Here is a 14,730-nt window from a genome sequence, read left to right on the forward strand (position 1 = left end):
AAGAGTAGCAGATGTGGCTCTAATACTGATTTTGTCTGAGAGGAGCAGCTATTAGGCAGTCATTAGACACCAGCCTCTTCCTGTAATGCAGACTTGGGTTTTCCACAAAAACACCTGTCTGGCTACAACTGGCTGTGGGCCAAAATACCTGTGCCAAATACAAGCATCTGTTTATCAGGAGTTGCTAATCCTCTGTCACATAGAGACGATACAAGATGTGAATGGAAGAAATTAATCTCGTAACAGAAAATTCCAACATTAGAATATAGCTTGTTGAGCATGGAGTATATTCTTAAACTTTTCTTATTGCTACTTAGAAATATAATTTATTGCCAAAAAGTTCTAACTATTTTTCTTCAAATAAAACTTGATGCTGATTATATTTTTTGATGGAATTCATTATTCCTTTATTTAATGTTTTTTCTTGTTTTAAATGACCTTATTAAGACCATGCAGTTTAACCTAGTTAATTTAATCTAGTTCAGATCACAAGAGCAGAAATCCATCTGTTCACCTACTTTACATATGAAACTATGATATAACCTAGTTTTGCATGAAATATTAAGCTTAATATACTTCTCAATATCCCTGGGCTAACAAGACTATGGAGCTTTTAATAAAACCAGAAAATAGTTGATCTGAATGTGATGAATACTGAAGTTTGATACACTATGTTTTATACAGGACAGAAGTTGACATGTATGGTTTAAGGACATCATGAAAGCGTAATGTTTTCCATTTGTAATAGTAACAAATGGTCAATTTCTGTTATCCTGCTGCTTATAACGATGTTGGCAGATGGCTCTCAGTGTAGGAGAGATCAATCAAACAATGTCAAACTCAACAAAAGTTGTGATATGAATAACCTATAAAATGAGGCCAGTTAAATATAGTGCCTATAATGAAAATGTAAATTGATGTAACAATATCACTGTTCTGTTCTAAGAGATCTGGTATTTAACAGGATCCATATTTTGGACTTAGCTTACCCATCTTATAAAAAAATAGAAATGACAAGCCTTTGCAGCTTTTATTCTTTCCTACTGTAATTATCTTAATTTGTAATTGTCAGACCATTCTGAAATAATTGAGTCGTGTTGCTCTGGGACCAGAAGTGATTTACATTTCTTACTTGCATGAAATTATCTTTGTTGGTTTTAAGAGTAGTTTTCTGAATGGATTTTCATCAAATATAGCTTTTTACCAAATTTTGGTGAATGAGGTAACAGAATGACAAGCTATTCCAAATGTGATGAAAGGACCAAAGACAATAGCAAAACCAAATTTGCTAGATGAGAAACCCTTGTCACTGAGAAGGAAAAATTCAAATGTAAAACATTTCAATTCTTTAACCCATTTGCTATTTTAAGTATTGGTATCTCTGGAGTGGACAAGGTCATTTCAGAAAGGGAATAGCAGCTGCTAATTTGAGAGTTAGAAAGCCAACCAAAGGTATTTATGGTAGTTGTAATAGTATGGAGAATGACCTCCACAAAATCTCAAGAATCTGCAGGGAAGCACTCCAGTAAAACTACTCTAATTATTAACAAAGTTTCAATTACACCCCACACCACATGCCAACAGTTGGCTGTGGTTACCATACTGAAGATCCTTGGCCATCCTACATGGATGTAGCATAATTCTCATTCTCTGCACCCCAGTTGTCTGGATTTATTTATTGTTAATATTCCTATGATACCACTACAAGTATTTCAAACATAAAAGCTTTTTTGTCAAACATGAATGAGGATATGTCTATTTGATCAGATCAGATATGTAGTGAGCTGTCCAGGAAAACAGAGGCAAGTATAGTATTTTGGTGAACTTAATGCAAGAACTTTCAACTGCAGGTTGAATTCATTATTTTAACATGCACTTGCTTCTCTGACATCTGTTGTCACCTAAAGGCCTCTATATCCATATATAGAACTTGCTTCTGAAAAAATATCTTGCCTTATTCTCAGGGTGGATATTATAATACTATACCACATTTTAATTTGTGGGTAAAATATCCCGAAAATCAGATAGACCTATCCTACAGAAACCACAGTGGCCAGTTAGTCTGTTGTGGCTACTGAGAGTGCTAACATTGTGCACAGAAGCCAAAAGGTAAAGCATGGATTTCAATGAGGTTTCGTAAGAAGTAAGCCTCATGCAGACATGGAAAACTTTGGACAGTAGGAGAGTGGAAGCAAATGGTCTGGCTTTCATGAAGGGAGAGATCCAGATGAAAACATGTGTCTTCTTGAATGTAGTTGCTGTACTCCTGGAGGTTCCCTTAAAGAAAGGCAAAATACCTTTTGCTTTCAGGATGGTGGTTGGTTTTAGATTAAAAAAAAGAACAGTGCTAGAGATTTGTGAGTGCCGTGTGTGTGAAGCATAAATACTCAAAGCTGCATGAAGATCCCAAGAAGGATGGGTGAGGAGACTTTTTGGGAAGCCTGTGCTGGACTCAGTGTCAGGTGATTGTCTCAGGGGTCTGTTTGTCAGAGATGGTTGGCAAGGTTCCACAACTGAAGAACAAGAAAGCACACAAAACAAGGAAAAGCCTGATGCTCGACGGTTTAATATGGAGATTTTCACTGAATGAATTTTGATAAGAAATGAACCTGGGCCAACTCTAGTGTCAATTCATTACATTAAATGAATGACGTGATGTCTGCCTACATTCACTTCTGTGTTCTGTTCATGTACACTTTGCACTTCTATAGATTTTTCAAATGCTGCAAAGCTTTTTTCTAGCAAAAGCGAATGACCTCTCTATAACCTGTAAAGTAAGCATTTTATCCCTATTTTATGGGAATCTGGTGCACTGACTGATTAGTTGACTGACCTGGTAAGACACCCAGCAGAACTGTGATGGAACTGAAAGCAGAACATTGATCTTTTCCTATGGCTTATTACCCTGTGACTTCTTATGACAGAAAGTCAAACTATTTAACTTGCTTTCCCATCAGTTCATGTCCTTTGTGCATATATCTTAACCTCAGAAATCTGCCTCAATACCTTTAGATCCACCGTTCTGCATCTTTCTGAGAATTCTCAGAATTTCTCAGCAATTCTAGCTGCCCTCTATGCTCCATCGTGGTCTGTGAGGTATGTGCCATAGCTTGGCCAGCAGCTTATGCACATCAACAAGCAGAACATGAAGGATAACGAGTTAACTTTTGCACAGAAAGACTGCTAACCAAGTTTCTCTTCTCTAGTCCTGTAACAGTTTTTGTGAAACTTGTATGGATCTAATTGTCTTTAAAATTTTCATTCTTCCATCACACCTCTTTACATTGCCTAATTAGGTCAAATTGATTGGGGGGAGTGGTCTTGACATAAAAAAAAAATTATTGCAATATACCTTGCCTCTAAAGAAATTAGTTAAAATCAAATCTGATCTAAATCAAATATAAACTCTACATTGAAGAATAAATTGTACTGGAAAAGTAGAAAGAAACTCTTGTGGGATTATTCCTAGAACAACTTACTACTGAACTTCTTTCATGCTCCTTTGAAAGTTCTTGTAATTGTGAATATCTGAGGTGAAGAATGAGACTTCAAAGTTAAGGCATAAATCCCTGGGTCTTGTTTTTCCAGTCAGAGGAGAAACTGCAGGGAGGAAATATTCTGTATGGCAACTGATCTATGAAGCTGAGCTAGATCATTCAGTCTTTCACCCCTAATTGTTTTATGGATCCATTACATATAAGGACTTGTCCTAACCAATATTTGCTGAAGGAAAGGGCCACTGCTTGACAAATGCCCTTTTGGTTCCTGTTCTGTCTGGGCCTCCTGATCCCCCTTTGTTTCCCTGTCTGGCATTAGCCTTCTGTTTGGCTGAGTTACAGGTGGGTAGTGTTATTACACCAGGAGTGCTTGGCTTGTGTAACTACATTTCTGTCAGTATTTATCATAACAAACACTTTTTCCCTTTCAGTGGCTTCCTAATTAGAGTCTGAAAGCTGTTTCAAAACTGTCTTAATATATCAAGGCCCCAGTTCTTCTTTCAAAGATATAAAAGACCAGGGCAGCTAATAGACTAAGTACAGATTTAGGCCAGTGAGATAAAAGTCTAACCTACATTTCTGCTAAGGAATATGTTTTCAACTATTTGGGAAAAATAAATAACTTAATGTATTTGTTGTGTTAATAGCTTGATGAGAAAACAGCAGTTTCCTTGATGAAGGTGATTTTCATTATGCTTAATTCCCATGGAGAATGTGTGGTTGTGATGAACACCTGCTGGTGAGAAGGCTGCAGGCAGTGTTACTGGATGGAGGGTCCAATTTAGCTGTCTGTGGCTAGCATGGGTTAAATAACCTTTGAAGAACTACAGCAAGGAAAAACAGTGAGGACAGGCTCACTCTACAGCTGGTGACAGGATTGTCCAGAGGCACAAGGTATTTTAGGGCCTCTATTGCCCCTTGTGCAGATAATGTCAAGTACAGAAGATTGATAAGGACATTTCTCACAGGAATGTGATATCTTCTGTCTCAGGAACAGAGAGCTAAATTGAAGATCTATTCACACTTGAGCAAGCACGCTGGAGTGAGCACGCTAGCACCCAGGGAATTGCTTTAGCAGAACAAAATGCCAAAAAATTACAAACAAGACTTCTAGCAGCCTACTCCAAAGGGAATCTGGCATACAGATAATGTAGGTGAGAGAGTATTTTTTTTCACTAGGAGACACTTCATGTTTACAGATTGACTCTGAATGGATCTGCTGAGGGTTGGAGATGTTCATATAATCTGCTATAAACAGCATAAATGAAGAGCTTAGTCCTTTCAGTCTGACTAGGAGACACAGCCTTGTCCAGCAGTATCATGCTAATTCTTAAAGTAGTCTCAGCTGGTTTTCTTTAGCAAAATTGATTCGGAACAATCATAAGGGATTTTGATTATTTTCAGTTAAAAATGAAGGTTTCACATCTATCATGCAAACAGTCATAAGAACTTTGCCTGACTAAGTATTATAGGGAAATAAATTCTGAAGATGACATTTCCTTTTCCTTAGATCAGTGTGAATGGAGCTCTTAATTCCCAACACTTTGCTATTTTTCTGTTACTTAATTTAATCCTTCAGTAATAATTCCCAATTTGATTTGAATGTGACAGTTTATTTTTGTTACAGGACATCTGAAGTTCATAGTAGTTTCGTCATTGAATTCAACATGCAAATGTGAAATTAGGGCAGTAGAGCAGGAAGGAGATGTCCTACAGTTTACTGCCAAACCAAGGCATAACTCTGCTAAGTCCAATATAAATGCTTAGCTGTTTTTGATTTTATTTTTCCTGGATTGGTTGTCTGACCAAGGGGATCAGATTTAGGCCAATACTGTGTTTGTTCTAACATTTGATAGTTAGAAAGATCATAACAGAGGAATCACTTGTTGATAGAGAATGAGAACAACTAATGTGTTTACAGACACGACTCATGTTTTTTTTGAGAAACCTATGAAATAAGTTGTTGCTTCATACAAAGTAGGTATTTTAATTTCCAGAACCCCAGAACTTATTAGTTTGTGTGTCATTCTGGTTTGCACCACTCTTTACCACCTTAGAGCAATTACTTATGGCTGCTTTAAAAAAGCATATTGTCATGTGAAATCTTACAGCTGTATCTGTCTGTATCAATTAGATTTGAATATGGTATTAACAAACCCAGGCACATGAAAAGCACAGAATGTTGTGATTCCCAAACTACTGGAGTGTTTTCCAGGACTGTATCCTGATTAAGTGATTCATGACCTCATTTACAGGAATCAATTGATCCCAGAGTACAATATGCTGAACAGCACATTCCTGAAAGGAATTTGCTGACGTATTAACAAATGGTGATCCTAAGCTGTCCTGCTTTAAATTTGATCAAGCACTTGATATCCTAGCAACATTTAAAAAGGAGGCTGAGTCCTGAGAAGAAAATGAGTGTAATCATTTGTGGAACAGCAGTGGCATTTTTACAAAGAAAGCCATCTGATGTGGCAGGGTGTTTTCAAAACTTTTCTTGCTGACAGATGTTCAAGTGAAAAAGCTCTGATTTTTCTCCAAATTTGCAGGAGGAGGCATAGGCACTTTGGGAAGTAGATTTGTTCACAAAAATCACTTCTGTTTGATGTATCCTTCACACATGGATAACAAACAAGACAATCAAGCCAATGATCACAGCTGTTAATAAACAACTGTGTCAGGAAGAAAAGCATGTGCTAGGAATTTCCCACAGAGATGCTTTGAATAATAGAGTTACATTGCTGTCCATCATGTAGATGCCTTTTCACTCTTGTCAAAATTCTACACACAATATAAAGCTAGTCCAGATAAAATCTATATGTAAAAACAGTTTAGATTTGTAGACTGTTTAAGGAAAGCTGTATAAAATTTAGCACCTTTCCCTCACTGAATTGGTAACAGAAAGGTAGCTTTAATAAGATTTTACAAGCTACAGGCTTTCTATAAAAAAGTAGGGATTCTTAACTAATAAACTGCCAGTCTGATAGCTGAGACTAAAATGTACAGATGCACATAAATTTTAAACTGCCAGGATGAAAAATTTCTAGAGATCACATCTTGAGGATGGATTTCCAAGAGCTTTTTGCCCATATGACTCAGTTGAATACTCAGCTTCTTTGATAAACTGGTGTTGATTGCAGAAAATTTCAGCTAAGGTTAATTCTTCATTAGATTAGAAACCAGAGAGTTTCTATTTCCTTTTCCTGTTATTCTGTGTTTACAGTTTCAGTCATTTTGGAAATTGGTTGTCAATGTTCCTCTCCACAGCATTATAAAATGGATTTTAGCATGTAGTTTTTGAAATGCATTGACTAACAGGTGGAGCATCCACTAATTTCCTCCCAAAATGAGTGCAAACAGAAAGCGTCATAGGTTTCAGAAAGTGATGGCCATATGAAAAGCACTGATATTTTAATGGTAATAAAATTTTACAAGAAATTTCTCATTTCTGGTAATAAATTGATTGTTGTCCATAACAAATTCTAACTAATCTGGTTCCTCAGTGTTTCTGATAAGTTTCTATCCTGGATTTAGATTTTCTTACTGTTCAGAATTTGTTGGACATGTTAAACATTAAGTCTTACTTCAAGTTTCAAGCAATTATCTTTCCTAGTACTTTACCTAAGGGTATGGGGAAAAAATATTGTCCTGATTTTTATAGGTCAAATCTTTATATTCTTTCAATTAGTTTAGTCAAGCTGATTTGATATTTTTAAAGTCATTGCATTCATTTAGGTAGTTACAGTGCACAACATAATAGTTTAATCACCCCTTCAGTGGGGAAATGACTGATCCTCTTTCAGTAAAACAGTGTTGAATATATTTCAAAATACTTTTTCATGAGGTGTGATGGAGCTAGATCCAGCCAAATGGAGCTAAATAGAGCTAAAAGAAAAATTCTACAGTTGCAAGTTGCTCAGTTTTCTGCTCCAGAGCTAAAAAGAATGGAATTCTTGACACTAAATTTTCTGTTGTAAATTGAAGCTGTTTCTGGCCACCCAATACATTTAATTCATGTTTCCTTGCAGCCATTTGGTGGGATTTGGTTTAAATTTTATATTTAACATAAGTACATTTGGGAGTGTCTCCGGGGTTCTATGATACACTGCCTGAATGTTTGGATGGCAGATTTTGGGCAGGGTGAGACCCTACTCCTTTCTAACCAAGGGAAGATGAACCCACATACAAGATCCATGGCCATGGAAGCAGGATTGCGTATTTTCTGTGGAGTATACCTACTTGTGCAGTATAAACACTATTTCTGGGACTTCAGTCCTTGAAACAAGTACACTTTCAGTTGTAACACCGCTTATATTTAGAATAGGGCTTTAAAAAATTGTTTAAAAATGCAGATAGCAATCAAATAGAAACACAAATAAAGGGTCTGTGTGATATTTATAGCATTAAACAATAAATCACTTGGGATAGCTACCTTCTTTGAAGCAAAGGAATATTCTGTGAGAAAAACCATGCTAACAGAAATGCACACACTTTTTTAAATATAGAAGCTGAAGCTGCACAGACACTCAGACCAGTGTGGAATATGAGTGTATATTAAAATCATGATTTGTCTCAGATAAGAGTAGAGGTAATGAAGTCCTGAAATATATTGTATATAATGTTTGTAATGAAACACAACATTGTTAATGATGTATTAGGTAATTGTGCAAAACTTCCAATAGAGTACATATTTACAATGAGTTGAAAAATGGCAATTTTTTTGCCAAAGTTGTTTCCCATTTTCTCCTTTGCAAAAGGAAAAAGATTAAGCCAGGTTTGTTTACAAAGTGTGATTGCATCAGTGGAGTGCTGTTAAAAGGAAGCTTGCTTAACTTCAACTCAAGCCCGTGGAATCAGCAGAAATAGGAAACCATCATTTAAAAACAAAATCTCTGCAATGCTACCTGTGTTCTCCAGGTAGGACATATTAGGATTTATGTTATCTTATTTTGGCACTCTAAACTAACATATCTGTTTTAAGCTAGTTGTCCATGTTGTCCATTTCTCCAAGTCAGTGATAAGAAAAGTACACCCAAAAGGCCAAGTTCTACCAACTGAAACAAAGATTTCTAAGTTGACAAAATTTCCTTTGGATGAGTCAGGAAAGGAGCCACAATATCACCCTGCATTTTTTCAGATGGGCAAAAGATAATTTTTTCCAGACATTCTTTCTTAAAATTAATGCTGAAGAAACAGTGCAGTGGTGATTCAGAGTATAATACAAGTTTTTAGTTGCAGAATTATGTGATTTAAAATGAATACAAAAGTTCAGTGCAACGGGATTCTGAGAAAATTATCTTTTTATTATGAAGAATATAGACAAACTGGAAACAAAATTTATAACATGTTCCAGGTGTGAAAGGCATTAAAATTACATGTAACTACTCGAATACACATTTTTAGTAGTATCACTTTCTAAACAGGAGATGCAGTTACATTCCTGCTCTTGGGCTGTTAGCTTTCTATTCTGGTAAGACAATTAAAACTGAATTTACTGTAAGTGCCAAAACCTCATGTTCATTATGCAGAGATTTTATTTTAAATATTTTATTGTTTTCTAAATTCTAAAATGTAATTTGTTCCAGTGGTCCTTTTCCAACAACAACAACAAAAAAAATCCAATCATCAGAATAAAGGCAAATTGTGATAAAAGGTGAAAGGAAAGATCTTTATGAATAAGGCAGAAGGACATGCATCTTGAGTTAGTTGCTGATTGCAAAGACAAAATGCATCTGAGTGAGGCACACAGATTATAATAACACTTATCAGTTTAAAAATTATCTCAGATTTCCTGTGGCAGCATGTAACATCCAGAGAGAGAATTCTCTTCAGTAAATCTATCTGCAGTGTGAGATTTGCATTGAAAAAGTCACAGAATATGAAAAAAATCTTGTTTGTTTCATATATTTTTCAAGTATTTTGCATTTAATAAAGTTCACTTGGTATTATCATTATTAGACCTAAAATACTCTAAAAAGCAATAATGCAGAACTTGAAGTTTGCACAAAATGAAGTTAGCAGACAATGAAGTTATAACAAAGAAGGTACGATGAAGTTCAGCGAAGAAGGTACAACATGCATTAGGAAATGTAAAGACAGATAGAATCATTGAAACAGATTTTCAGTAAGAAAGAGAAAATCAAGAAACTAAAAATCAGTCTAACAAATCAATCTACCATAGTCTTATCTTTTAGAGACATATTTTGAGCAACGAGAGCTTAAGTGAAGATAAAAGTATGAGCAATAGGTGATATATCTGAGAATTCTTAGACAATTGCTGATGGAAGCAGAAAAGGTGAAGCTGCAGTTCTGCAAGGCATAGATAAGGCAATAAAAGAATGCAGTCCCTGCCAGGAAAATCACTGCAGGCACCAGCAATGCCATGACCCTTAGGCACAGAATTATTCAGGAGACCAAATTTGCCAGTATTGCCAAGTCTGTGTAAACAAGGTGGGAACTAAATTCTCATCAAATGAATTAGTATGATAAGAAATGCATTGGCGCATCTTTCATCAGACAAGTGAGTTTAGGTAAACATCTATAAAATTAACTATCTTCGATACAAATAAATGATGTGTTTCCAGACATCGAGCTTAGACTCTACTGACTGATCCAATTTCAGTTTTTGAACAGTTCATAAAAGTGACAGAGCACCACCACTGACAAATCTGATTACTAAGTGGCTGCCTCCTGATTCCCAAGGGCTTATTGAACATGACTTGTGCTACATGTAAAAGTATTTTGCCACATTTAATATAGTACAGACAGACTTCAGAAAGCATGGTATGATTTGTTGGTTGTCGGACATTGGCCAGAAAGATTTTCCAGGACACAAAATAGTTCCTATGTTCAAAAAAATGCCAATAGCAGTAGTAACAGATCTAAAAGGAATTTTGATCACCTAGTTAATCCCTTTGCTGTGGTATTTAACCTAAGACTTCTCTCTTATAGAAGCAAGACAAAGCACAGATTCCTAAGTCTTGTGGAGAATAATATATTTTCTAGATCGTGGTTTAGTCTTTCCCACTCCTGTTTTCCTTTCAAGAATATAATACAGTTTCTCTTTGTTCAGCTTGTGTTCCATGTGAGCCACAGGGCCTTTTTTACCTTGAATTCCTTTCTGTATCTCTATTTGTGTAACTAAGCAGACCTCCTGCAATGTGATTTCCTTATTGAAAAATGTAATAATAAGACTTTGAACTCATATTTTGTCTTCTAACTTGATTGGATCCCATACAGGCTTAATTTTAAAAACATCTTTCTCTACTGTCCAGACTATTAATTTAAATGTGTAATATTGCCAAATCCATGACAAATTACTGTATCTTTTTGATTGCTATGGTATTTATCTTAATTAGTACACAATTATCCTTTTTGTATATTAATCATAAGGTCTCAAAAAACCAAAAGTTGTTCACAGAAAGGCCTGGAACAGTTTGAGAACCTGAAGAATAAACCCCTTTCCCTTTAAAAATAAATCCACATCCATCTGGACTGTGTAAGGAGGTCATTAAAATTAAAAGAGGGACACCCAGAGGGCAAAAATAAGGAGTGGACCTTGCTGCACTATCGAACAAAACCAAGTGTGTTCCAAGTATTGGTAAAATTCTAGCTGGCTTTTAGTGGTCTTTTTTTTTTTTTTTTTTTTTTTTTTTTTTTTTTTTTTTTTTTTTTTTTTTTTGTTAGGGACTTTTTTTCCTAATGTACACTAATTTTGTGCCATTTTACAATTCAACAGTTTTTATATAACTCCCCCTTTTTAAAAAATAAAAGCCTCAATGTGAATATTTGTGTAGATGAGCTTTGCTGGTGTGAGAAAGTTTAGAAGTATAAAAACAATCTCTAAAGAATGCAGCAATAGCATGCTAAATTGTATGAATTGGAGTCATAAAACAAATGTGGAAGAATTCCTGCTGAATGCATATGCCTACTTCTTCGTCAAAGAGTCACTTGCTCTTTGAGCACGTTCCTCCATAAATTTCCCACTCCAGAATTTAGAAAGATAGAATAAGAAACCTCTAATCCAAACTAGACACAGAATGTATGACAACAGGGTCCTGAGGTTGTCAGCATTGCCCTCGGATAACTAAAAAGACCTTCTTAAAAATCAATAAACTTATTTCTTTATGCTTCAGGCCAACCTGAATGGGGCTCTGAGAAACTTGCTCTAGTGGAAGGTGTTAGTGCTCATGGCAGAGGGTTGGAACAAAATAACCTTAAGGTCCTTTTCAACCCAAAGAATTCTGTGATTCTCTGATTCTGTGATTAGACAGAATGCTAACAGAGTGTGGAAAAACAAATACCATATATTTGTGTATAATCCAAATAAAGATTTAACAAAAAATTGATTTGTAAAGCTGATGCAGCTTATGATCCTTCTGGCTTTGCAAGGAAATGTGTCTTTAAGCTTCTGGTTAAAGCATCCCTTTTAGTAATTGCTGTTGATACATATCTGTAACACAAATCTGTAACACAAATCAAAATATTTAATCTCATGAAATGATATTACCAGATAGATAGATGGGAACTCTGTTACAGTCTTATCTCTTCAAGTAAGTAATAATAGTATAAAGCTTTATTTGTAATAAGTGCAGGTTTCCAGAATAAGCTTTTCCATGTAACCACATACAGAGGTAATGTTTTGTGCAATTACAGATTTAAGAAATAAAAGAAGTTGTATTTAATGTTCACATGTAGAGGAATCCAGCCTTGTGTTTAGTTATCCTAGGAAAAATTTCAGCACATACCATACAATGTAAGAAAAACATTCAGGATTTATTTATGATAACTACATTATTCTCAATATGACACTAATAATTCAGATAATACTGAAAAACTGAGAAAATAACATCTCTTTAGATAGAGTTTCTGAATGATTTCAGAGAGCAGCAGCATCAAGTCTTCTGCTCTGTCCCTTATTAGAAGCCAAGAATGTATATTTAGAAAAAAAAAAAAAGTGTTTTCCTAAGCTAGCTCTTCGCATTAATTGGAATGAAATAGCTTTGAAAATTTTCCATTTACCATTTTTCATAAATTACAAGTATAGATATATCTATTATTGAAGTTTTCTTGTTATTTTCAAGAAATATATCAATAATTATTTACACAATTTACTTTTTTTCTGACCCATACCTCTCAGACTGGATTTTATTTTCAACACAACAATATACTTCAAGCTTCCAAATTTTTCTAAAACTCAGATAAAACCACTCAGAAGATGCACTTCATCTGGACCACAGATGCATTTTTCCCCTTAAACCTAAAGAAGGGAAAAGAGGGACTGATACTATTTATGCCCTGAAATTTGGCAAATCTGTTCTAGATGTGATGTGATGTTGTCCTGTGGATCCTAATTTGACATGCTATGCTGACAAGATAGTAAGTGTGGGCCAAAACCATGGGGCAACAAAATTTCAAAGTTGTCTCATGAAGTGCTATCGTGCTGAAAGAGGTTAAGGACATGATTATGCCTGTGTGAAGTCAGAGTGGCTGTTGAACAGCTGAATTATCTCCTGGTCTCATGTATGAGTGGGGGGGAAAGTCAAATCCTGGTGTTCCCTGTTGGGGAAACAACCAGAAAACTGTTCTTTGTTAGATGAGATTGTACAGTTGACAAAACTGAGAGACAACCACGAAATTCACAAACGCAGTAGGGAGGAATTATTTATATTCTCAATATTTTCTCAACAGGCTGATCCTACTTAATCCCTTCCAGTGTTATTCTTGGTTTAGAATAGAGGATAGAGTCATTTAGGAAGAATAAGAATGCCATCAGTAAAGTAAGTAGCAGCAATCCAAGGATAGACTTTTTTTTCCCCTAAATCATCTGTTAATCTTAAATTCTTCCTCCAAGAAAAAAAGATATAAACAATATTAAAAAGAATAATTACTTAGGGAGCTATGAAGTGTTGTCAGTTTGATAAGTCAATAATATTCTTCAATATAGGAAGGAAAAACTGCTTAAAAAGAAAAAACCTGGAAATTCTCCATTATCTAAACCTTTGGTGCTAGAAACAGTATTTATTGCTATGATGTTTAATATAATATTTATTCACTGTAAAGTTTCTAGAACCAATGATTTTTCATGCATTCTAAGGGTTTTGCAGAAGGCTGACTTTGAAATCTATAAATTATTTCTATTTTTAGTAGTGAAATGTATCTTGGCTGATATAAGGGAACCTAGACTTCAGAGGTCTGCAAAAGAGATTACCCAAAACGAGCACATTAAGGGGTCTGCTGAAGGTTTTTCAGATGTCTGCAAATATAAGTTCTCTCAGATGAATAATATTGAAATACATAAATCTGTCAGTCCAGCTGTCTTCAACAGATATATCTGCAGAAAAATCATCGTAACTGGCACAACAGAGTATCTCTATACCTGCTCGTGTCCTTTGGTACTGAACCTGTCACTTTTCTTCACATTAGTGTCCTGTTCAGATCATATCTGATGCAGATATGATCATATTCTAAAAATTAGTGTTGCAGGTTTGTGCTTTGGCTGCTATTCAACAGTTTATACTTAATAAGGCAAATAAACCAACTTCCCTGTTTTCCTTAGACAAAGTCAGTGAAGTTGCCTGCAGCAGAAGTTCTTTGTGTAAATCCACTGGTAACTGCTTTGGAGCAGAAAAATAATGGGACAACACTAAGCCTCTTTACATCTTTATGCAAACACCATGGATTGTACAGTAGTGGATCATACAAATGCAACTTTGGAGAATCATTTGTAAGTGTCTTTTCCTTGCTTTCAGCAAAACCATTATCCAATCCCATTACTGTAAACTGTCTTCTAGTGATGAAATATAATGATCCAATTCAGTTTACTGTCTAACCAAATGAGTCCTTTTAATTAGAAAGGCATTAGCATTCCTAATTCTAATATAGTTGGTAGTTTTAATCTGCAACTTTCTGGTTGTTCCCCACAACACATCTAGAACAGCTTTGCCACATTTCAGGGCATAAATAGCATCAGTCCCCCTTTTCCCTTCCTTACGTTTAAGGGGAAAAATTTTGCATTTTATGGTTCTACTCTTCAGGCTGGATTTTCACTGCAAATAATTCCACACCATTCCTTGGACATAGAGTGAAGAAGTTTTGAACTTTTATTATAAAGAGATGGCTTTGGGTTCCCTTTGGAATCTGCATGGTTATTTTATGAAGGTCCTTAATGCTTAACAAGCCCTACAGGAAATTTCAGTTAAATGAAGTTATGCTGGTGAAGGATGACAGA

The sequence above is a fragment of the Zosterops lateralis genome (assembly GCF_965231275.1).
Source record: "Zosterops lateralis genome assembly, chromosome: 1".
Lineage (NCBI taxonomy): Eukaryota > Metazoa > Chordata > Aves > Passeriformes > Zosteropidae > Zosterops > Zosterops lateralis.